The 23,151-nt window shown below is 41.3% G+C and overlaps 1 protein-coding gene across 1 annotated transcript in view; it reads left to right on the top strand.

Moving 5' to 3' along the window:
- Positions 1 to 23,151, top strand: part of SCD5 (stearoyl-CoA desaturase 5) — a 138,546-nt gene that overhangs the window by 101,991 nt on the left and 13,404 nt on the right. The window lies entirely within an intron of this gene.

Below are 23,151 nucleotides of genomic sequence, written 5' to 3'. Positions count from 1 at the left end.
TATAGTGAACAAATGGCTGCTGGAGACCATGTCCACTGCCAGGCAGGATTCACTTGAGGACTTGTCCGAATAAATCTCCTAAAAATGGAAATGGAGGCCGTGCCTTTGTCTGACATGAGATCCTTGCATGAAATGACGTGTGACTTAGAAATATGGTCGGTTTCCCCTCAGCCTCTGCTTTTACATAGGAGGGGGCAGTGGAGCCCAGTGAGACACTGGCAGAGCATGGAGACAGACTGCCCAGGGTCAACTCTGCAGCTCTCCTCGTTCTAGCAACAAAACTGACCAATCTAAGGCTCAGTTTCCACTAGAAAATGGCAGTAACAATAGTACCCATCTCCTGCAGTGTTCATAAGGACAAATGAAAAATAAATGTATGGGAAATGCCTGGCACGTAGTAAGAGCTTAGATCGGTGGTGATGATTATGTGGCAGTTGCTACTCCGGAGGATTCCATCCCCTGTTTTGATTGTACCACAATTCAGCTCTTTCAAGTGGACACACCCAGTATGAATAGCCAAAGTTTTTATAGTAGAAAATACAAGATGTTTTCAATTAACAACTAAATGATTTGTTGATTTTGATTTTTCACCATGAGAAAATCTGCAAAATTCAGAAATGTAGAAAGAAAAGAATCCACAGTTCCAAAACATAAGCACAGCTGTTATTAATACTCTATAGTATATCTTTCTATACTTTATTCATAAATTTGATACGTTTTACATGATGTCAGTCACACTGCACACGTAATGTGTGTCTCACCTTTAACTTCGGATTATATTGTGAGCGCACTGTCAGAAGCTGCACGTGTTCACTGGTTGTGTGTCATAGTTTATTTAACTATCACTTTTTGACTGGATCTGTATGTCATTTCCAATTTTGTGCTATAAACGATGTTGCTGTATAATTAGTAATGCTTTGGGACAATCAGACCTTAGATTAATTTGAAGAGCTCAGGTGAGAAGGCAAAGCATCTTCTATTAATGAGAACTGAGCTGAGTATAATAGTTTGAGTTTCTCTGACTATAAAAATGGAAGCTATTTTGTCATCTTTTCCCTGAGAAAAAAAAAAGTGGTACTATAGTATTCATTAGGTGCATACTCACAATATGTATATCCAAAGACTATTTCTAAATGCAGGCAGAAGAACAAAGACTATTTCAGCATGTTTCCTGTATAGTTATCTGAGAACATCTTTCATCACCCGTCCAGTGACCAAAGAGATTGGTAGCTATCAGAAACCACCCACGCATATCATCATTTCATACATGTCATTGGGTTCCTGCCAGGAATCGGTGCTGAGGATACAACTTTAAATAGGACAGTACAGAGCACCGTGGGGACACAGAGAGGAGTCTCCTAGCCACACTGCAGGCTGGGGAGGGCAAGGGAAGGCCTATGGAAATGAACTAGCTTCTAAGCCAAGACCTGAAAGATAAGAAGCTAGATGATGATGGGGGAAACGATATTTAATATGGCTGTCATTTCATAGAACTAGATCGTGCCATTGAGCCTTAGAGCTAGGAGGGACCTACAAATCATTGTTCCTATGGGGAAACTAACCAACAATGGGTAGATAGAAAACTGGGGTTATAATCTTAATCTCTTTGGGCTTATAGAACAAAAATACCATAGACTAGGTGGCTTAGACTACTACCATTTATTTCTCACAGTTCTGAAGGCTGACAATTCCAAGGTCAAGGTATCATTAAATTCCGTGTCTGGTGAGGGCTCTCTCTGGTTCATAGGCAATTGTCTTCTCATTGTGTCCTCACCTGACAGAAGGAGCAAAGGAGCTCTCTGAGGTCTCTTTTTTTCCCCACCGCTCCCCTGGGATCTCTTTTATAAGAGCACTAATCTCATTCATGATGACTGCACCCTCTTGACCTAATCACCTCCCAACGGCCCCATCTCTTAATACCATTGCATTGGAGATTAGGTTTCAATACATGAATTTTGTCGGGGACACAAACATTTAGTCTGTAGCAAATTATTTGCTCAATGCTCTTTTAATTATATCTTGCTATTTGAAACAGGCCACACCAGTTCTCTGAAGTGTGGGTAAGCACTCACATCCGTTGGTAATTATCCAACCTAGAGAACATAGAGATCTGTAATCAAAATAAGGATGAAAATCACTGAACTAAAAGAAAAGAGCTTCCAAGATGCACAGAGAGAGTGCAACGGTTTGGGTATTTTCATGTTTGTGAAACCAGCTTTATTGGTCCTGCCAGTCAGCCCACACGGAGGAGACAGATTCATCAAGGAATGAGTCTTTGTGCTTAGGGTGTGAGCTGGAGGTTGGATCCCATTATCAGTGGCACTGCCACATCAGGTCTCAGTCTTTGCTACCCTAGGCTGAGTTGGGGGCTTCCTAAGTAACAGAGAAAGGTGCCCAGCTTGTTTGGGGCCCAGTGCTGGGTCATTTCAGTGGCACATCTTATAGAGTTCCCACCTGCTCCCATATGGTTCTCTGAGGGAAACAGTTCCTATTCCAGTGTTAGTAGCCAGGGTTTGCAAATGATTCCACTCCCCTCCCAGGTGCAATGTTTGTGCAGATATATCCAGCTAAGTGCCACTTGGATAGTTTCCTCAAATAGGCAAATGTGCAAATGGCAGAGACCAAGGATTTAGAGATTCCTCCTTCATTCAGTACACTAGCACTAATACTGCAGCTGATTGATAAACTTGAACTTAGCTATTCTAATGACAACTCACCAAAGAAAAGCTTGCCAGGAGCCAGGCTTGATCAACTTTTCATTGCACAGTCTCATAAAGAGAGAAGATAGTGGCATTAAGGATAAAAGAAAAACAACACAGTTCAAGCTAGAGTTCCAGACTTTTCCTCCTAAAGATAACTTTACCAAAGCTCTTATAATAAGTAGTTAACTGGACTTCAAGTTTCCCTCTACTGTTAAGTTATGAATGGTGAAAAGACAGGGATTAGGAAGCAAGAGGGAGAGAAGCTAGTGGTATCGCATTTAGATCCTGGCAACTCAGACCCCTGCCCTAGGTCCTGTGCCTTCCAGGGCCATGCTTCTCCTCACTGAGTGAGGAGATCACGGGTCAAAGGGCCATGCCACCTGAAACCTTCTCCCACTTCTAGACAATGCCATGGGTTCCAAGGATTCCTGGAACTCCTTGCCCAAATGCCTTTGGGCTCACTACCAGAGCCTACCCCACCCTCTCCCGGGCTTTTTCCTCCTGGTGGAAAGCTTATGTACCCTAGGCCTGAAGAGTGGCCAAGGAGCAGTGTTAGCCTGGGGATGAGCTTAGAAGCGTGAGCTTGGATGTCCATACAAAGTGGACAGAGCCAGGAACAGGAAGAGAAGGGGAGCACAGGCTAGGGGTCTTCACCTTGGCTCTTGGCCTGGGCCCTGTCAGTGTTGGGGGTGAGCCTAGAAGGGAGCTACTCAGAAGGTTGTCAGTGGGTCTATCCGTGAGGTATTTTGTTTGGCTTAAACAAAATGGAAATTTTATTTCTCTCCAATATAAAAGAATTGTGACGATCCGGGGTATAGCAGCAGCAGTCAGAAGAGAACAGTATTCTTTTGTTTTTCTGCTCCGCCATCCTTAGCTTGTGACTTTCATTCTTTCATTTTATTGTTCAAGGTGACCACTAATACTCCAACCAGAAGGAAGGTGAGGGTGGGATGACTCTGGGTTAAGTCAGTCACCACGAGGGAGCCTTCCCAGAAGACACATAGTCTCTCCATTTACCCCTTGTTGACCTTATCTGCATTCAAGGGAAACTGGGAAGGGTGTCTTGATAAATACATTGCACCCTTGAGTTAAATCCTGGTTTTGTTTCTATGGAAGGAAGGGTGAATGGATATGAGTTAAGCAATTAGCAGTCTCTGCCATAGTTTCTTAATTGTCCTGCCTTTAGCAAAATGGTTGTACATCCATTGTTTGTCATCCTTAGAACATTTTTGTGAAGCAAGTAAGTAGCCTCTCTGCCTCCCTTTAGTAAGCAAGAACTGGAATCTCAAATGCTCTTTCTGAAATGACAGATTGAGGATAAGACTCAGAGTTGTTTCTCCTAATACTTTGCTTATCCCATTGATTCCCATCTTAGATAAGAAATTCCTTTAGAAGCAGCATGCAGACACTGCCATGTGCATTTATGAAGTCATTGAGGAGAGTGCTAGTCTAGTGCCAACAAATGAAAAGAAGGCCATTGCCTCATCACTATGGCGATGGGATAAACCAAGAGAAAATAGATGGACTTACTCAGAAGAGTGAAACACTTCTGTTTTGGCGACCTGGGAGGAGATGAAAATGTCTAAATCCTGCCACTCCAGGAAGGCACTTGAATGGCTAGAATCTTTTGAGACCTCTTTCATCTCACTTTGTCCCCTTGTCTGTTATCATTACTCTTTTTTTAAAAAAATGAGCATGACATCTCTCAGTGATACCTTTCTTTTTATGACTTTGTGTCATTTCTATCTGTCTAAGCTCTAGGTGTATTTCTCTGTTGGTGACCATCATATGGTCACCAGGGCTGAGCAGTCAGATAAATCTACAACTGACTCATCTTCATTTCTCTGCACACTATCCCCGGCTTTGTCTTCCAGTTGGGAGATCCCCTAGGGAATGGAATGAGTCACTGGGGATTCACAACCAGCCTGACTCTATCCCTTGACCCAACGCCTCTGATCAGCGATCTGTTTTGGGCTCTTGGGAGTTTCTGTTTTGAGTCCATTTTCCTTGGAGCCCTACCAAACGAGTTACTACATTAATGGAATAATTTTTGTCTAAATATTAGTGAACTTTGAATGGCTGAGCCCATTGTAGCCTTGGTGCGCTAGTTGTATTTTGTAGAAAACTCATAGAAACAATTGCCAAAGGAGAAGCCCTGGATGATGAGACATTCAAACATCTAAACATGTGGGTGAGATTTGGGGACAGACTTGGAGGCAGGGCTTTTTAAGCACAGTGACCCTCTGTCCCCCCCTTTGCTCATCAGTGTTATCCTTGGTCTAACCACTGCCTGTTTCACTTGGGTCCTTGATGGTCCTGCACTTGATGGTCCTGCAGCAGCAAAACCGAACTGGCCCCAAAGTGAGTACCATTCAGCCATGCTGTCAGAGAGCCCAGCTCTTTGGCATCCTCTCTGCCGACTCACACCTGAGTAATGGAAGCCAAAGGGCATATGGCTTTTCTCGGGATTCAGCTTTCTTCTCCCTTCTGCATGTATCACTTTCATTCACCACCTATGTTTTGAGCACTTACTATATACCAGGCATTGTTGTAGGTGCTGGGGATTGGACAGTGAACAAGAGAACCAGATTCTGGTTCTTTCATTCGGGTTTGGGAGTGTCAGGGTGGAAGCCCTACCGCACATCTGCCCCCACCCTTTGCTGCGCCCCATTTTATCTTTTCTGTTACTCAGTCCCTGTCCCATAAATCTGTTTTTGCTTCACTCAGTCTTGTCTATTTGCCTCTTTCTGTCCCCACAGGCTTTGTCTCTTCACCTGCCAGAGAGCTTTGTTTCTCCCTTTGTGCCCTTCTCTGTGCATGAGGACATTTTCCCTCATCAATCACACATGTTCTCAGTGCCAAGATGTTCTTCCTCTTGCCCAGCTTTGTTAGAGAACAAAAGCCATTTAGTTTATTTCTGAGGCAGACACTCTTTTTTTGGCGGGGGGATGAGGGTTTTTTTGTCTTCTAGCATTCTCTCATCATCTTGCTCTGACTCACTCTTTTCATAGGTTCCTTGTGTATGTAAATATTCCCTCCCCTTGAATCTTCTCTTCCATGTTTGAGGGACAGTCTACCTTTGGCTAACAGCCGGAGCACTGGAATCTTCTCTCCCACTCTGCCCTCACCTCACACTGTTGCATCTTATCCTGACTCCATAAAAATTTTGAAAATGAAATACTTTTTTCTTTGATTAATGTTCCCTGCATCAAGCTGCAGTTCTCAGAGGTTAAAATTATGAATTCTGAGTTCCAAGGACATGATAAAAATCAACTAAAGATGTGTGGGCTATGTTTAATTAGATTCCTTTTGTTAAAAGTCAATGGAAGATGGAAAAAGTAAAACATCCTTTAACTGCTCTTATTAAACCTTTGGCCTTTCTAAACAGACTCATTGCTGGAGCCAAACAGCTGAATTATACTCTGGAATATAGGACAGAGGTGATTCAATATTGAGGATGCAGCATCAACGAACAAATTTCCCCATTTTAGTGGTTAAAAATATGGGAAGGGAGAAACCGTTGCAGCACAAAATTCAACAGCTTGTTTTAACTTTTAAAAAATTTCCAAGTCAAAATGTCATAGGTTTGTCTCTGTAAGAGGTACTTTTCCTAGTAGGACTTTGGGAAAACTTGCCTTTCTGTGTGTGTGTGTGTGTGTGTGTGTGTGTGTGTAAGATACACCAACTGCATTAGCAGTCATTTTTCTTTCCCCACACTGACCATCTATTTCTATGTGAGAAATTCCCCTGGCAGGATGAGGAGACAGTTTCTCAAATGTCTGGAACCTGAATACTTCGCTCACTAGCATGTTAAACATATTAATCAACAGGTGTCAATGGATTCTGGAACTGCTGTTTGTAAAGTGTTGCCTTAGTGTCATTGTTGATGGCAATAAAGGCATCTTCATGAATCTTTTGATACACTTCAGTAGCCAATAATAGTGGCCATTTATTAACCACTTACTGTGTACTTAAATTATGTCTTGACACATTTATCTCTGATCCTTTCAATAACTCTGTCATGTAGATGGTGGTACCTGGATTTTGGACTTGAATCTAAATACTCTGGCTCCCCATGACCTCAATTAACCATGTCAAAAAAGAATAGCATGTGTCTGCACTAAATTATTCTTTCTCTAGTAAAATATTACTTTATTACCTAAGCTGAGATAAAATCTTGTCTGATTTTAATGTAAAATTTAAACAATATATAGAAGTCAAAGCAAGGTTAGATTTTATAAAAGACATTTTGATACAAATATATATCATTATCACTAATACTTAGATATTATCAATTCTCAGCTCTTTCTATACCATGTAGAGCTTCTAATATTTTCTTGGAATAAACAGTCCTTCAAGTCATGTATATGACTCTAGCTCCATGGCTTCACACAGTAGAGAGAACATCAACAACTTTTATAAGAGGCTTCTGTTCAATCCTTATTTATTCTCTAAAACGTTAGATTTATTTGTCTCTTTATTCATCACCTCTTCTTTACCATGTAGTAGGCAAAAAAGCAGAGAAAACTTTTCATAACAGAAAATTCATTTTCTAGTTATTTTATTTCTTTCAACAATTACCTTATAAAAGTTCTCTAACTTCAGAGCTCTTGAAATCTGTACATTATCTTTAAAAAGTATTTAAACAGAACTTAAGAATGAAATTCTATTTTCAGTGCAAAATGTAATATAAGTTCATTGCAGAAATTTTAGAAAATGCAAATAAGCTTTATAAAGGATCAAATAAAATAATCTGCAATTTTTCCACTTAGAAAAAGATCAGGTTTTATAAGTGAATCATGCTATGCTTTCTTTTATTATTATTTTTATTGATTTTACAGAGAGAGAGGAAGAGGGAGAGAGAAACATTGATTCATTGTTCCACACACTCATGCACTTACTGGTTGCTCCACCTTCCCCCAGATGTGCCCTGACCGGGGATCAAACCCACAACCCTGGTGCCCTGGGACAACGCTCCAACCAACTGTGCTACCTGGCCAGGATGCTATGCTTTCTTTTACAAAAAAGTATTCATACTCTATATACTATTTTAAAGTGATTAAAATAAGAAAAATTTATTTACTGTGTACCTTTATATTTCATTTCTAGCTTCTCTATTTAGTGTGTGTGTATCCTAATTTCCATTTGATATGGAAGAACTTCCTTTGAACATTTCTTGTAGTACAGATCTATTGGCAATAAATTCTCAGCTTTATTTTTCTAAAGGTCTTTGTTTTACCTTCATTTTTGAAAGGCATTTTTACTGGACATAAAATTCTGGATTGGCAGAGTTTTTTCTTTCATTATTATAAGAAGTCAGTCCCTTGTTTTATGACTTGTATAGTTTCTAAGAAGTGTTCTGTGATTCTTATCATTATTCCTCTGCATATAATGTTTGTTTTTTTCTCACTGCCTTCAAGATACTTTTCCTGTATCTTTGGTTTTCAGCAGTTTGACTCAGATGTGTCTAGGTTTTTGTTGTTATTGGGTGGGACTTATTCTACTTGAGACTCTTTAGGCTTCTTGGATCTGTGACTTGTTGGATCTTTCATTAATTTTGGAAAATTCTTGGTCATTAGGTTTTCAAATTATTTTTGGTCTTGTTTTCTCACTCTTCTTCTTCTTTTGGGACTCTAATCACACATATACCATTTGATATTGTTCTCCAGTTCTTGGAGATGCAAGTCTGTTTCATTCACTCCTTTTTCTCTCTACATTTCTGTTTGAATACTTCCTATTGGTATGTCTTCAAGTTCACAGATTCTTTCCCCAGCTATGTCTTGTCTGCCAATGAACACATCAAAGGGATTCTTCATCTCTGATACTGTTTTTTATGTACGGCATTTGCATTTTACACTTTTATACTTTCTATCTCTCTTCTGACATCTCCCATTTGTTCATGTATATTATCCACCTTTTCCACTAGATTCCTTTAACATTTCAATTATAGTTATTTTAAACTCCCTAATAGTTGCAACATCTAGGTCATCTTTGAGTCTGGTTTTATTAATTACTTTATCTTTTGATCATGTTTTTTTTCTTGCAATTTTGGGTGATTCATAATTTTTAATTATATGTTGGACATGTTTAGAAGAACGTAGAGACTAAGGTAAATATGATTTGTGCTTGAGAATGGGCATACCTATTCTTCTTTCAGACCATTAGCATGTGTGTGGATGGCAAAAGGTAGAGGTTGAGTCATTGAATCAGGAGTAAGCTGGGTTTGGGTTTTGTTGTTGCTATGGTTACACCACAGACTTCAGTGGATGGCTGCTGTAACTGTGTGCTTAGAGTGTGGAGCCTGAGGTACCAGAGGTTATTTCTAAGTATTAATGCTTTACCCTCAGCTTTCAGCTGTTGTTGTACACCTTCACCACAGAGTAGATCTCTCTCTGTACTCTTGCCCCTACCCCAAGGTGGCTGGGAATGGGAGGAGGGAGAATTTTATTGCTTGTTTCTCTGTATGTGGCTTGTTGTAGAGGTTTGGAGGCTTCTTTGTTGGTCCTGTATCCTGTATCAGTCTTAGGCAAGCCCTGTGTGCCTCAAACTCGGGGTTAAGGCTTTCTGAGCATTTTTGCTGCCCTACCAGCAGTAGGAGACCTCTGTTTTGTAGCAGTGAAGGATCCTGGACACAAACCAGGGAGCAGAAGGCTTTTGCTTCCACTTCTCTTTCAGCAACAATGGTTCTTTAACTATGTCTGGAGGTGCAAAAGTTTCCTATCTCTCCCTCAGAGACAGGTAGGTTTTTACTTCTATTCTCCAGGAAGCAATGGACTTTTGCCAGGTCCTAGAGGCCAGAGGGTTTTGTGCCCTCCCCCAGCAGCTTAAGACTTACTTTTCAAGAGAAGACTCTAGGGAAGAAGGCTAACCTTTCTGCTTATCTCCCAGCAGCAGTTAGTTGCCTCCTCAGTGGACGGAGGCTCTCTCCAGCATTTTACTTTGCCTCTAACCTTTCTTGTAAACACCCAGTGGAGGTCTGTAGAAAAGGGTTGGAGGGTGCATGCAAACTTCCTTGTCTGAGGCTCTAAGGTATTCCATATTGACACACTAGCCAACACTTGGCTTTTAAAGATTTGTTAAATTTTCACTGATTCCTTCTTATCTACTTTTATGGTAGCTACCTCTTTCTCTTGTGCTCTGCCAAAGACGGATGCTCATGGATGATGGACTTATCACTCTTTTGGAAATGAATTTATTTAGTTGTCTTGAGACTCAACTATCTCATGGGCTCAAGAAAAGTTATTATTTGATACATTGCCCAGCTTTTTCTCATTGTTCAGATGGGAACAACATTCTCTTATGAATTTCTACATCCTGAGTAGAAGCAGAACTCTGCATCCTATTTTATATTCTGCTGTTTTCGCCTAACAGAATACTGTAAAATCTTTCCAGTTTTAATGCTTGCTTAATATTTTATTGTGAGGATGTATCATAATTATTTCTAATGAACATGGAGGGATTTTCACCCTTTTAAAAAAATCATTATAACAGTGCTGTGATGAACAACTTTGTGCATAAGTCTTTGATCACAGCTGTGATACTTTCCTTTGGCTAAAGTGAGAACTGCTGAGTCAAATAATATGTAAAACTCTCAGCTTTTTAATACTTACCATTATAATGAATATGCAGATCTTTGATTACCAGGGAGGGTAAACACATGTTCATTTGTTTTTGGCCATTTGCCTTTTTTCCACTTAAAAATGCTTTTATTCTTAAATTGTAAAATATTTCATATATACAAAAGATGTGAATAACATAAACATGCAGTTGGAAAAAAATAATGAAACGAATACTCATGTATGCCCATTACCTACCTGAAGAAATAAAATATTACCAGTGGCTTAAAAGTTCTTTTTTGGGGGGTGGGAGGCTCACACAGACTTCTACCTGTTTTATTTTTATTATTGACACTATTACAGATGTCCCCATTTTTTTTTCTTTTGCCCACCTCCACCTATCCCCCACCCCCTTTCCCTCTGGCCATCACCACACTGTTGTCTGTGTCTGTGGGTTATGCATATATGTTCTTTGGCTAATTTCTTCACCTTTTTCATCCTGTCCGCCCCATTCCCACTCCCTTCCCCTCTGACAGCTGTCAGTCTATTCCATGTATCCATGCCTCTGGTTTTGTTTTGTTCATTAGTTTATTTTATTCATTAGATTCCACATATAAGTGAGATCATATGGTGTTTGTCTTTCTCTGACTGACTTATTTCACTTAGCATAATAATGTCCAGGTCTAGTACTTGGGAAACTCTGGGACACTGAAGAAAGAAATTGAGGAAGATATAAATAAGTGGAAGCATATATTGTGTTCATGGATTGGAAGAATTAACATCATTAAAATGTCCATACTACCCAAAACAATCTATAGATTCATTGAAATTCCTATTAAAATACCTATAGCAAAAAAAGAAAGGAAAGAAAAAAGCCCTGGCCAGTGTGGTTCAGTCGTTAGAGTGTCGGCCCATACACCAAAGAGTCATGGGTTCAATTACTGGTCAAGGGCACATACCTTGGTTACAGGTTTGACCCCACCCTGGTTGGGGTGTATGCAGGAGGCGACCAATCAATGTGTTTCTCTCACATTGATGTTTCTCTCTCTCTCTATCTCTCCCCTGCCGCCTCCCTCCCTCTCTCCCTTCCATTCTTTCTAGAAATCAATAGAAAATATATCCTCAGGTGAGAATTAAAAATACCAATGGCATATTTCACAGATCTAGAACAAATATTCCAGAAATTTATATGGAACTAAAAAAGACCCTGAATAGCCTCAGCAATCTTGAGAAAGAAGAACAAAGTTGGAGGTATCACGATACCTGATATCAAACTATACTATAAGGCCATTGTAATCAAAACAGCTTGGTGCTGGCATAAGAACAGGTATATAGATCAATGGAACAGAAGTCAATCCATGTCTTTCTGGTCAATTAATGTTTGACAAAGGAAGCAAGAGCATACAATGGAGTAAAGACAGTCTCTTCAATAAATGGTGTTGGGAAAATTGGACAGGTACATGCAAAAAAATGAAACTAGATCACCTTCTTCTACCATTTGCCTTTTAAAGGAGATACACAGTTATTGTCCCCATAGCTCTAAATCTACCATTGGGCAATACAAAGATACTATCTCTTCATCTCCCTCTTCCTTTTATGTTGAAGAGAAAGATCTGAGAAAGTGAGATGACAAAGCCTACTTCCTTACCTAGAATCCTTCTGCCACTCATGGGACAACAGGAAGGTAGAACAGTCACAAATGAATCTGATGTATAAACGGGCAAATTAAGGCATGGGGCATGATGTTACATATTTGTTGTTCTTACTCTCCCCAATGCTCTGAGCTGGGATATATTACTCCATTGGTAATAATGGTCATTTTAGTGCTGATTTGCTTCATGCAGGACACTCCAGCTACTACTATAGCGATTCACTAGCTTTATCCAACTACTACTCAGCTAGAAAGAGAGTAATATAGGAGAAGTTGTTCAAACAAGAGGCATCTGAAGCCACAAATGCATATATTTAAAGTAACAAGTAGACTTACTGACTAGAAACAGATCCATTACTTACTATCCAACATGTAATTCTCGCCATGAAATGATTTGTGAGGCTAATGTCCTTGTGGCAGCTATTTTGTGAAAATTTTGAATGAGGCTGAGTCCCTTTTTAAAATGGAAAGACTGTGATTCATACATATTTGTGAAATTCAAGTACAGTTTCTTTCTTACTGATGCAGACTGCTGATGGCAGAGTATGATGGAGACCCCTTGTCAGCTGACAGCTGAAGTGAAAATATTGTCTTAAGTAGTGAATTTGTTGATAGCTGTTCCATTACTCAAAAGGAATATTTAGATTAGTCAGTATTTAGATTAGTCATGTCAGTGCTACCAGGAAGCTTTTATTGGGCATAATTTATTCAAATTCCTCAGTCCCCACCTCACCGTGTTAGATCCTACTGAATGTGTCGTGGAATGATTAGAGTGAGAGATATGAAGTTTTGTTATTGGCACAATTTACATAGGAGTGCTGGAGAAATTAAACCCTTGCTGAACTAACCTGGGTAGAATTCTTGGTTAGTTTCTCTGTTCTTTATCGATGAAAGAATGTCCAGAGACAAGGAAGGCCCTCAACCACGAGGCCGCACTACCAGATGCTTGTGAATTGCATTCAGGATGCATACTGAATAGTAACCCTTCCCGGAGTGACTGTTCGGTTTTGTTAGTACTCACTGGAACTAATTTGCAAAGTACTACTTTTTTTTTTTTTTTTTTTACTATATCTTTATTGATTTCAGAGAGAGGAAAAGAGAGGGAGAAAGTTGAAACATCAGCCCGGCCGGGCGTGGCTCAGCGGTTGAACGTCAACCTAGGATCCAGGTGATCGGGGTTCGCTTCCCGGTCAGAGCACAAGCCCGGTTGTGGGCCCGATCAATGACTCTCTCATCATTGATGTTTCTATCTTTCTCTCTCCCTCTCCTTTCCTCTCTCTGAAATCAATAAAGATATATTTAAAAAAAAGAAAAAGAAAGTTGAAACATCAATGATGAGAGAGTCATTGATCGGCTGCCTGCTGCATGCCCCCAGTTGGAGATGGAGCCCGCAACCCGGGCATGTGCCCTGACCGGGAATCAAACTTGATCTCCTGGATCCTAGGTCGATGCTCAACCACTGAGCCACGCCCAGCTGGCCACAAAGTATTTCTTGATGCCTCACGCCCCTTCTATGTCTCTGGAGGTATTCTGAAGGTTAGAAGAGAGACACACAATAGTGGGACCTGATATAGAGCACAACATTGATGGCATTATATATATTTTACAGTCTTCTCCCCCTTGTCTGCAGTTTCACTTCTCATGATTTCTGTTACCCTCAGTACTGCCGGTAACTACTGCTGACACAGTGCTTACGTTCAAGTAACCCTTATTGTAGTGTTATAATTGTTCTCTTTTATTATTGGATATTGCTGTTAACCTCTTACTGTGCCTAATTTATAAATCAGACTTCTTCATAGGTATGTATGTATAGGAAAAAATATAGTATAATATATAGGATTCAGCACTATTCATGGTTTCAAGCATCCACTGGGAGTCTTAGAACTTATCCCCTGCAAATAAGGGGTGACTACTGTATATAGTATATGCATTGATGATATTTTATAAAGTAACAGGCATGCATTCAGAAACCAAGCCACTTTTTAAACTGTGTGAAGTACAAGCAGAATTATAATCTATGCTGGCATTACTTATTCATTCATTCAGTCAGTACAAGGAGGCAGCTATGGAGAGGTCTTAGAATCAAAAGATCCTGCTTTTGTCATTCTCAGAGATTCCATTTCCACACCCATAAAGTGGTGATAGTGGTGATACTACCTTACAAAATTATTGGGTGAAAAAATTAGTTAATTTATGTGAAAGTGTCCATCACAGAGGAGTTGGGCAATAAATATTTGTGTAATTAACCACACATACAGTGAAGACCTTAGGTTCCAAAAGCCTGTTCATACATTCCTTTTTTTCATAACTCCAAGGTGACCAAGAGAGGTTCAGCTGCCTTTATCCAGATGAATCTCCATAAATGAAAACACAAGTGGGTCCTTCAAAGCTTTAAAACCCAAGTACTTTTCATTACATTCTTATTAAACATCTTCCCTCAAATGTGGACCTCTTATGTCTACAGTACCTTCATTTGCTACCTCGGTAGACATTTGATGTTTTGCTGATTTAGACGGGCCCTGAATCCAGCAGCTTTGAACCTACAAGCCACCCTTGCCTTACAGCAGATTCACCAATAGTTCAGGAAGAGCTTAAATTCACTTATAAACTCCTGGCCTTCGCCAGAATTAACAAATTTTAAGCCAAAGGGCATCCTTCATTGCTGCTAACATTTAGCCATAACCTCAAAAAGATGTCTTTTTCACTTCACTAATTCCCCATTCCCTCCTTTTTTATCATTATTTGGTCTTTGGCCTTCAGAATTCTTTCTGCTGTGCCATGAGCTAGCTCCCTGCAGCATCTGGCGTTCTCTGACCACTTTCAGTTTGGAAAAAATTATTTCTACTTTCGTTGCCATCATAATTGTGTCCTTTTTGCAGCACTTTAAAGATACTCCCTACTTACACTTTTCAAGCTAATGATGTTACTGATGTTCATAAACTATCTTAGAACTGAGCACGAACCCAGCTCACATCCCCTGACTGAGGAGCCAGTGTGGCAGAATGGTTGCTTATGGCTGCTAATGCCACCTGCTCTGAGTGGGCAGGGCCGAAGCCCTTTTCCACCCTCCTTTTGTTCAGACCTATAAACTTCCTGAAATGAAAAATTTGTAAGTAGAGGCATTTCTGCACTAAGGGGTGTGGAAGATATAAAGCGATGAAAAGAGATAGTTCTTCCTTTTATTCATTTTATAATTTAATTGGGAAGAAAAGACACATGCTTATAAAATAGCCAGAGACCTCCAAGTCCATATATAAAAATAACACTGCAGTAAATGATTATATTAAGCACTGGGGAGCTCACAATAAAGGACAGAAGGGTGGAAGCAGGTCCTGGAAGTCTTCACGGAAGCGATGGTCTTTTGAAGTGGCAGGGGGAGGCTCTTCTCCTGTTACTGTCATTCCCCAGAAGCAGAGCCTACCCCTTTGTTAGGACTTCTTTTATATGTTATAGTTTCCTAAATATAGATCTTGCAGGTTTCTTGTTCGGTTTATTACTAGACATTCTATGATTTTGTTGTTGTTATGCTAACAGGAATTATTGGATTTTTATCCCAGCGAGACAGACAGGGAGTGGATGCCCAGACCCCCTGCCTTACCTCCCTAGATGTCCCAGGTGAACAGTAGGATCTGTCAAGTCGCTCAGGCTTTTCACAGATGCCACTGGGAGTCACACCTGGAGAGGGTGTCATCGAGGTTGTTCCCCAAAGGCAAGCCAGCAGGAAGCAGAGGGCTTCCAGCCCAGAATCACCATGGAGACGGCTGACTTAGTCAGCTTCAGAAATTAAAAGTGACCTTCTTCTTTCTTTGCGTTTCTTAAAGAAATGCTTCCATGAATTTAGAAAAGTTTTTAAATGAATGAATGGGAGCATAGGTTAATGCTCCCTTCCTGAGGAAAGTACCTTATTGCAAAAAGTGTTCTAAGAGTCAAATTCTTTATTTAAAATACTGAAATTACAAAGATTAAAAGGGCTGTATTCTTTAGGGAGAGACCAACAAAATCCCTGTTAGCCCATCCATTGAGGAAATCCTTGTCAGAAATCGGCTTTAAACTGTCTTCTTGTCCAAGTCACTGACTTCCCACACTGCCAATTTTCATATAAAACAATAACAAATCTGTCCCACAGACACACAGAATCTTAGTGCTGACATAATGTGATTTGTCACAACACGCTCATTAACTCAGTGAAGAGTGCCGTCTCTCCTGATACTTTCTCCTACAAACCTATTCTTATCTTGTCTTTCATTTTAAAGTAGAGAAAAAACAGTTACTCAGATGTCTTAACTAGCAAGAGATTTAGAGACACCCCATGTATGTATTATTTTTTCAAGATAAACAGGCTTTCCAATCCTGCCCAACTAAGAACCTAGATTTTGAGGATAAGGTAAACTTTCATTCACAAACAACCAGAGAGCCAGTATTTGTTCTAGAGGATTGAAAGAGCAGCACATCATGTGTGACCATAATAAACAACCCTTCAGGCAAGAATGAGATATTACGAGTCTCAGATCCCAGGTGGTGGGGAGGGGATTTCTGGATCTTGAAGGCCAAGTGTTTCCAGAGAAAAAGAGGAATAGAAATTAGGTGCTCAGGCAGAGGATTTTAAAACTGTGATGGCTCAATTTAATATGCAAACATAATTTTTTGTGTGCCCTTTGTGCCTTTGCTTGTTATTATCTGTATCAACTACAGGAAAAGAGAATTGGGCGGGGAACTAAGAGTTAAAAGCTATTCAAATTGGGTATTGAAATTTGGGGTCCAAGGTGTCTTGGAAAAAACAATTAACATGAGGCATCAAGTCCTTCTAATTTTCATCAGCATCGGCCATGTCCCACCTCCGTTACTGTGGACAACTATGAGGTCACACTGCCTAGCATATAAAAAGGCAAAACTTTTACTTTTAGGTGATTCCTCTTAAGTTCTCATTCAGAATCTTTTTTTTCTTGAAAATACAAAATTCTAACAAGCTCAGTTACCTTGTTTGAAGCCTACATCTAATCTTAGAGTAACAATAATAGCTCCCAGTCATTATTTTTATTGTGCCTGTAATACTTTCTTCCTATTGATTTGAGTGTATGAAGTACCTACTGTGCACCACACTTACTCTGTGCATATAATTCATCTCTCTCGTATCTTTACCTACGATGGAATCTGAGGCTTGGAGTTGACTCAGTAACATTTTGTAAATGGCAGAGCTGGAATTTAAGTCAACTCTGCGCTAATCTAAAGCACCTGCCCTTTCTACTAAGCTGGGCTGTAATAACATTCATTGAGAATGTTATCTTTCTTCTTCCTCCACATCATCTTATCGCCTGCTTACTTTGCTTGCATGTTTTATTCAGAATGAGAACTGATGCTTACCTGTGAACCGGAGTTGTCTCCTGTTTGGGCCTTTCCACGACTTCCCCCGGGGACCAGTTGCCCCTGTTGTGGCCAGGGCCTGGCCTGCTTCCCTAAGCTCCTGGTCCTTCCCGTCTGGACTTCGCTCTCTGGTCAAGCTGCTCCCCTCCTGCCAGTTCTCTGGCCTAGATCCCTGCTGCCCAGAGTGTGGCTCTGAGACGAGCAGTGTCAGTATCACCAGGGACTTGTTAGAAATGCAGAGCGCGAGCCCCACCCGGACCCCGGGTGACCACATGCGCCATGACTGTTGGGGAAGCACTGCCTGCAGTGCTCGCCATGCTTTCACCCACCGCCTCTCACTCCTTTTTCAACACTCACCTCCGGGGAGCTGGGGTCAGCTCTTCCAGGACCCTCTGGGTGGGGTGTCTCCCAGCACATAGGCTTTATATGTAGTATAAATAGCATATATGCTTTTCCTTTTAGGGGGTCTGTGAGGCCTTCCCTTTTCCAACTGCACATCTGTGAGGCAGATTTTCTTCATAGACTTCAACCAAAACAATAGGGATTGCAGCAGACTGGCTGCCAAAGCAGATGTGCCAACCAGCTGCTGCCATCAGGCCAGACAGAGATGTGCAGTTATGTAAAATGATGCCATCCTTCACACAAAACTTTTGGTTTTGTTTTGGAAAATATAATTATTTTTCATAAAAGGATGCTATTTATGTTAACACGTAATACATTCATTGTTATTTTAATGAACCAACCAATTTAATATTTTATAATATTAAATACATTTTATATATAATACACATTATATGTAATATTATATTCTTAACATCCGTGAACATTTTATATTTAATGAATTAATAAAACATTTCTCAGTTTTAACTTCCCTTACAGTAAATATTGGTAGATATAATCCACATAAACAAAGCTCTTTGGAATTCTCGATAATATTTTGAACTATTTAAGAATGTTAGTGCCCTGAGAGCAGAGAGTGTGAGGTCCGTTGTCCTGGGGAGCTAAGCGCCTGTCCTCGGCGGTCTGTGGAATCATGGGCCTCTCTCGCCCTTATGCTTATCATGCTATAAAATGACCTCCTCGTATGGCCTTCTCATTGGACCATAAGCTCCTTGAGGACTGTGACTAGGTCCTATTCACCTTTCTGTTTATTGAGACTGATGAAACTTAACACGTTGCAAACTGCTTTTGGAATGGAGACGGGGTTCCTGCCCAGCTTATAGAGAGCACTAGCCCACCCCTAGCTGAGAAGCAGCTTTCGGGTGAGGTTGTGGATGAGGCCCTGCCCTCGGCTGCTGAAGCAGGCAGCACGCAGACATATCAGGGCTGGTGCCGTTCCACCCCCGGAGTAGGTTTCAGCAGCCTGGAGTCCACCTCCTGGGGTACGGCGGAGAGGCCCGTGAGCCCGCTGCCCATCCCTGCAGTGTCACCGCATCAGTAGTAACCGTCTTCAGTCCTCGTGGTGCCTCTGCCCTCACAGGTATGGTGCGAGGACGGTAAGAACAGACCTGGTGCGACCAGGGACCCGTGTGCCGTGTCTGCTGGGAATTGGCCTCAGCTAACTCCAGTGTGAGAGGAGGAGGAAGGTGATGGGTCTTCTGTAAAGCAGAGTCCTGCATCAGACCCAGTTCTACCACAATTCGCAGTTACGGACAAAAACAGCCTTGCAACACACCGGTGCACTTGATCTGAGAAGCCGGCTCCTGCCTTGCGGACACTCGGCCAGGCCCCTGCATGGAAGGCGTGCGGCGGGACAGCAGCCCCGTGGGAACTGGCCTGCGGAGTCCCGCCCTGGGGTGGGCGCGGGACGGAGCGAAGCCGGCGGTGGTGCCACCCTGGGCCACATGCGCTGTGGAGAGGCACCTGGGTAGGATTTCTAGCCAATCCACACATTTCAGCCACTTATTTTACCAGTGAAAAGTCATTCCCCTTATCCTAAGTACAAATCTTTATTGCTGATTAGAGATAAAAATAGTCGAAGCCTGTAAGAGACCTCTGGTTTATGAACTATTGGAATTTGTTAAATGCTAAGTGCCTGAAGTGTGGATTCCTGATGAGAGTACTTCAGATGCTAATGAACTGCCCCTGGGGTGAGGAATAAAACTAGCACGTGTGTGCACACACACGCACGCACACACACACGCACACATCACACTGTGTATGCTGAGTGTCTTCAAGTAAATTACCGGCAGTATAACATGTCATTAAGTTTGAATACACATAGTGTAGTGAAAACTAAATATTGTCTCACCTACCTGAACTCAGCTATTCCCCAGTAATTTCTTTTCACTGGAATGAAGCCAAGAATCTGTAAACAAAGAGAACCACAGTGTCAGATTCACATTTTACAGAATCCTCCAAACTCCAAAGTACCCTCTCCCTCCACAGAGATTTTGGACTAACTGTCAAGATCCTAATAATTTTGCATTTTTAATCTCGACACAGGAGACCCCCATCAGCTCTCACCCAGAGTCTGTGTGTACTTCGTTTGCACACAAATTAAATGAGCTCAGCTCTCTGATTTTCAGTCCCCTCATAGATTAAGAGAAACAAGGTAGAAGGGGACAGGGAAGCTACTACAGGTGAGAACACTGACAAATAGAAGTGACAGCTTATCAGCTACCTGAAAATAAGGGAGGAGTCAGTAAGATTTAGTAAGTAAATATGAGGGTGATCATTTTGCAGTGTATACAGGTATTGAATTATAGTGTGCACCTGAAACCTACATAATGCTACATACCAATTTTACCTCAGTCCTTTAAAAAGTAAATATAAGAATTCAGTCAAGACCTCTCAGCTCAACAGACACTGTGGGCAAACACAGAGCACCCACTGATGTTTCTAAACTCACGCTCATTGTTTCAGACACCTGTTGGGCACCGCTGCGGGCTGTCCAACCGCCTGTGTCCTGGGACTTCCGGCCAGTTGTTCTGGGCACCCCTCTGTGCACGCCAACTGGCTCTGGGTAGGTTTATTCTGACAGCACCTTCCTTGCACCTGTACTGTGTGTGCCTCCAACCTTGGGGCGTCTCTGTTGACACGGGAGCCTGCAACACCTCTCAACACCCATGTTCACAATCCAGAGTTGGGGGGTGGCAGTGAAGGAGGAAGCAGGTGGCTGTATCTTCCCCTGTCCTCCGGGAGGGAATGTTCTGATGCTCAGTTGTTCGCGTCGCTTCTTGGAAGAAGGTCTCACTAGGTTGAGATATCAGTCAGTGGCCCGCTCACTAATACATTCTGCATTGACCCTCACACTTTCCCCGCCTCCCATATTCTGTTTCCCCAGACTGAGCTGCCTTTATAAAATAGTAGCATATAAGCTTTTTCCTTAAGCCCTTGCTTCTGAGAAACTCAGGCTACGACACCCATCACCATGAAGGTGGGTCAAGTTTTGTTCCATGAACTCTAATTAAGAAGACAGAAATATGAGCAATGATTTCCACATACAAATTTTTTTTAAAAGTTGGGGCATTGAACATGTATACCCTCAGCTAGCAGAGAAGCTCAGCTATCTGAAACGCTTGTCTTCTTGTGTGTTTATGGCACACTTGTACTGAAGGAATGTTGAATAATGCAGGAACCACAGTCGAGAGCAGATTTATCAGGGTAGGCCTTCCGGGGAAATCAATTCTGAGCTGAGTTTTGGAGGCTGGGGAGCTTTGGAAGGGCGATGCAGCTGACTTTAGGAATGGAAGCCCTGCACTCGAAAGCATGTGTTGTGCACAAGGGTCATGCCTTTCACATGCAAAATCAAGAAACCCTGTTATATCAGCCTGTTCATTTTTGCCCTCAACAAGAAAAATGGTCTACCTTCCTAATCAATTCAGCGAGAGCAGTTGATATTGATCAAGAAGGTGGTTTAAATGACTTCACTGGCTCCTTTCCTGCACAGAGAATGGCTGCTGGTGAGTAGCCTCTCATTGATCAGAGTTTTGGAATTAAACTTGCTCTTTTGGATGGGGGTGGAGGGTTGTACTCTTTTGGTTGGTGAATGTCCTTTCAGCACAAGGTCCATATATGTGTAAGTTAGAATGATCAAGGGTGTGCATGAGTGTGTACACACACATGCAAGCACGCACACACATGCACACACACACACACTGCTAGCTAGTGTAACTGTAATTCCTTTAAAAAGTTTACTGCTGAAAAAGTAGGGTGGACATTCTTAGTTTTAAAAGGGCCACTCTTTAAATTGAACTCAATTTTCTTACTTAAATCTTAGGCAAGATCCTAAAGTAAACAGAGAAAATCAAAGCTAACAACAACATCAAAGAAAAAAGTAGTTACCTTTCAAATGCATTGGGCTTTCATTCCCTTGGGAATTGAATAGCTCTTTGAGAATTTAATGAAAGCTGTGGACTTTGAACTCCAGAAAAAAGGGAACACACAAAAGAGTTTGCATACAATTTCATGGATCTCGGATTAAGAAAAATGTTATGTTTTCTCCTGCAATGTTCAGTTTATCTCAAATAGCAGGAAGACAGTGGGATGCAGTTTTAAGAGTGGGAGAAAGTGGAAATGCAGCAACTATATTAAAAAAAGTATTTTATAAATAATTTTGATTGTTTACTTTTGTCATAGCTATTCTATAGAGTTAGTCTGGTGTTTCCATAACTTATTCAGAGCAGGAAGAGAGGGAGGGGGAGGGGAGGGAGGCAGGACCGAGACAAAGACAATCCTAGACACCTAGGATGACATCAGTCTAATCAACTTTAATTTCTGTTGAGAGGACTACAGAGGCTCTAAGTATAAAACAGTTACGAGGATTAACTGACCTGATTGCTTTTGTCAAAGACAGATGGATCCTCACCCTCAGTTCCTTCTAGTGCAGCTGCTTACTGCGCACCTACTGTGCAAGCACCGTTTTGTGTTTAAGGAACTTTGAGTGACGTGAATTGGATCAAGACAAATCCTGCCCTCAGAGAACTTGCGTCCACTTACTCTGATGGGATCAAAGCTTTGAAAAAGTAAAAAGGCCTTTTAACCTTCTTTATCCCATCTTAGCCATCAGCATGCCCTGGGTATTTTCTGTAAGCACTTCAGTGTTAATGAGGTAGAAATAATGCTTTTTGTGTTGAAGTTCTGAAATGACTGTTTATTTTTTGAACTGCTGCTTAGTGAATCAATGCAAGCTGTTTGTATGAAGACAAGTTAAATGCAAGTGGATGGATGCAGTAACTTCCACATTCAGACCTTAAAAGCAAATAAAGCTGAAATTGGAGAGAAAATCAAAATATGTCTTTTTCTCACTGCATCACAAGTTTCTGAAGGAGATGGAGCAGCCGTTTGCTGTCTGCTTCCTCTGTGGGGGAGGAGACACATCCAAAAGATGGGGATTATGCATCTAGATGGTCCAATTAAAGGATTTTCTTCTACAGGAATGCTTATTATAAAGTAGCACTGGGAAAGTGATGTCAAGACTAATTGAGGGTCCAAGACAAATCTGGAATGACTCAGAGTTCCAGAGAAAGCTTCAAATGCGGCAAGCACGAACGCTTTCACTTACAGACACAGCAGCCCCGGAGAGGCCGACCCAGAGCACAGCGCGACGCCTGTTTCCAACTTAAACAGTCAGAGAGTCTGGAAGATTTTCTGAAAAACTCCAAAGAGCTATCTCATCAATGGGCTCTCGTCTTCACAGCTGCTTCCAAGTAAATTACATATCCCACCTCCTTATGGGCAGTGTCAGAGAGGACAGAGGACGGGAGAGAATGTTCCCTGCATTCGCAAATTGCCAGAATGTATCATCTGTCCTCTAAATAAGTGTTTATAGGAAGCATACAGGTGATTTTGCATGGTCCCCTCCAAGATGCAAAAACTGTAGGAAAAAATGAATTTCTGGCTAGGCTTTAAATGAAATCACAAAACCAAACATGTTTAA

Source organism: Miniopterus schreibersii, assembly GCF_964146895.1.
Source record: "Miniopterus schreibersii genome assembly, chromosome: 1".
In the NCBI taxonomy this organism is placed as follows: Eukaryota; Metazoa; Chordata; class Mammalia; order Chiroptera; family Miniopteridae; genus Miniopterus; species Miniopterus schreibersii.
The sequence above is the reverse complement of the archived record's forward strand: the minus strand, read 5'-3'. Positions and strand labels throughout refer to the sequence as shown.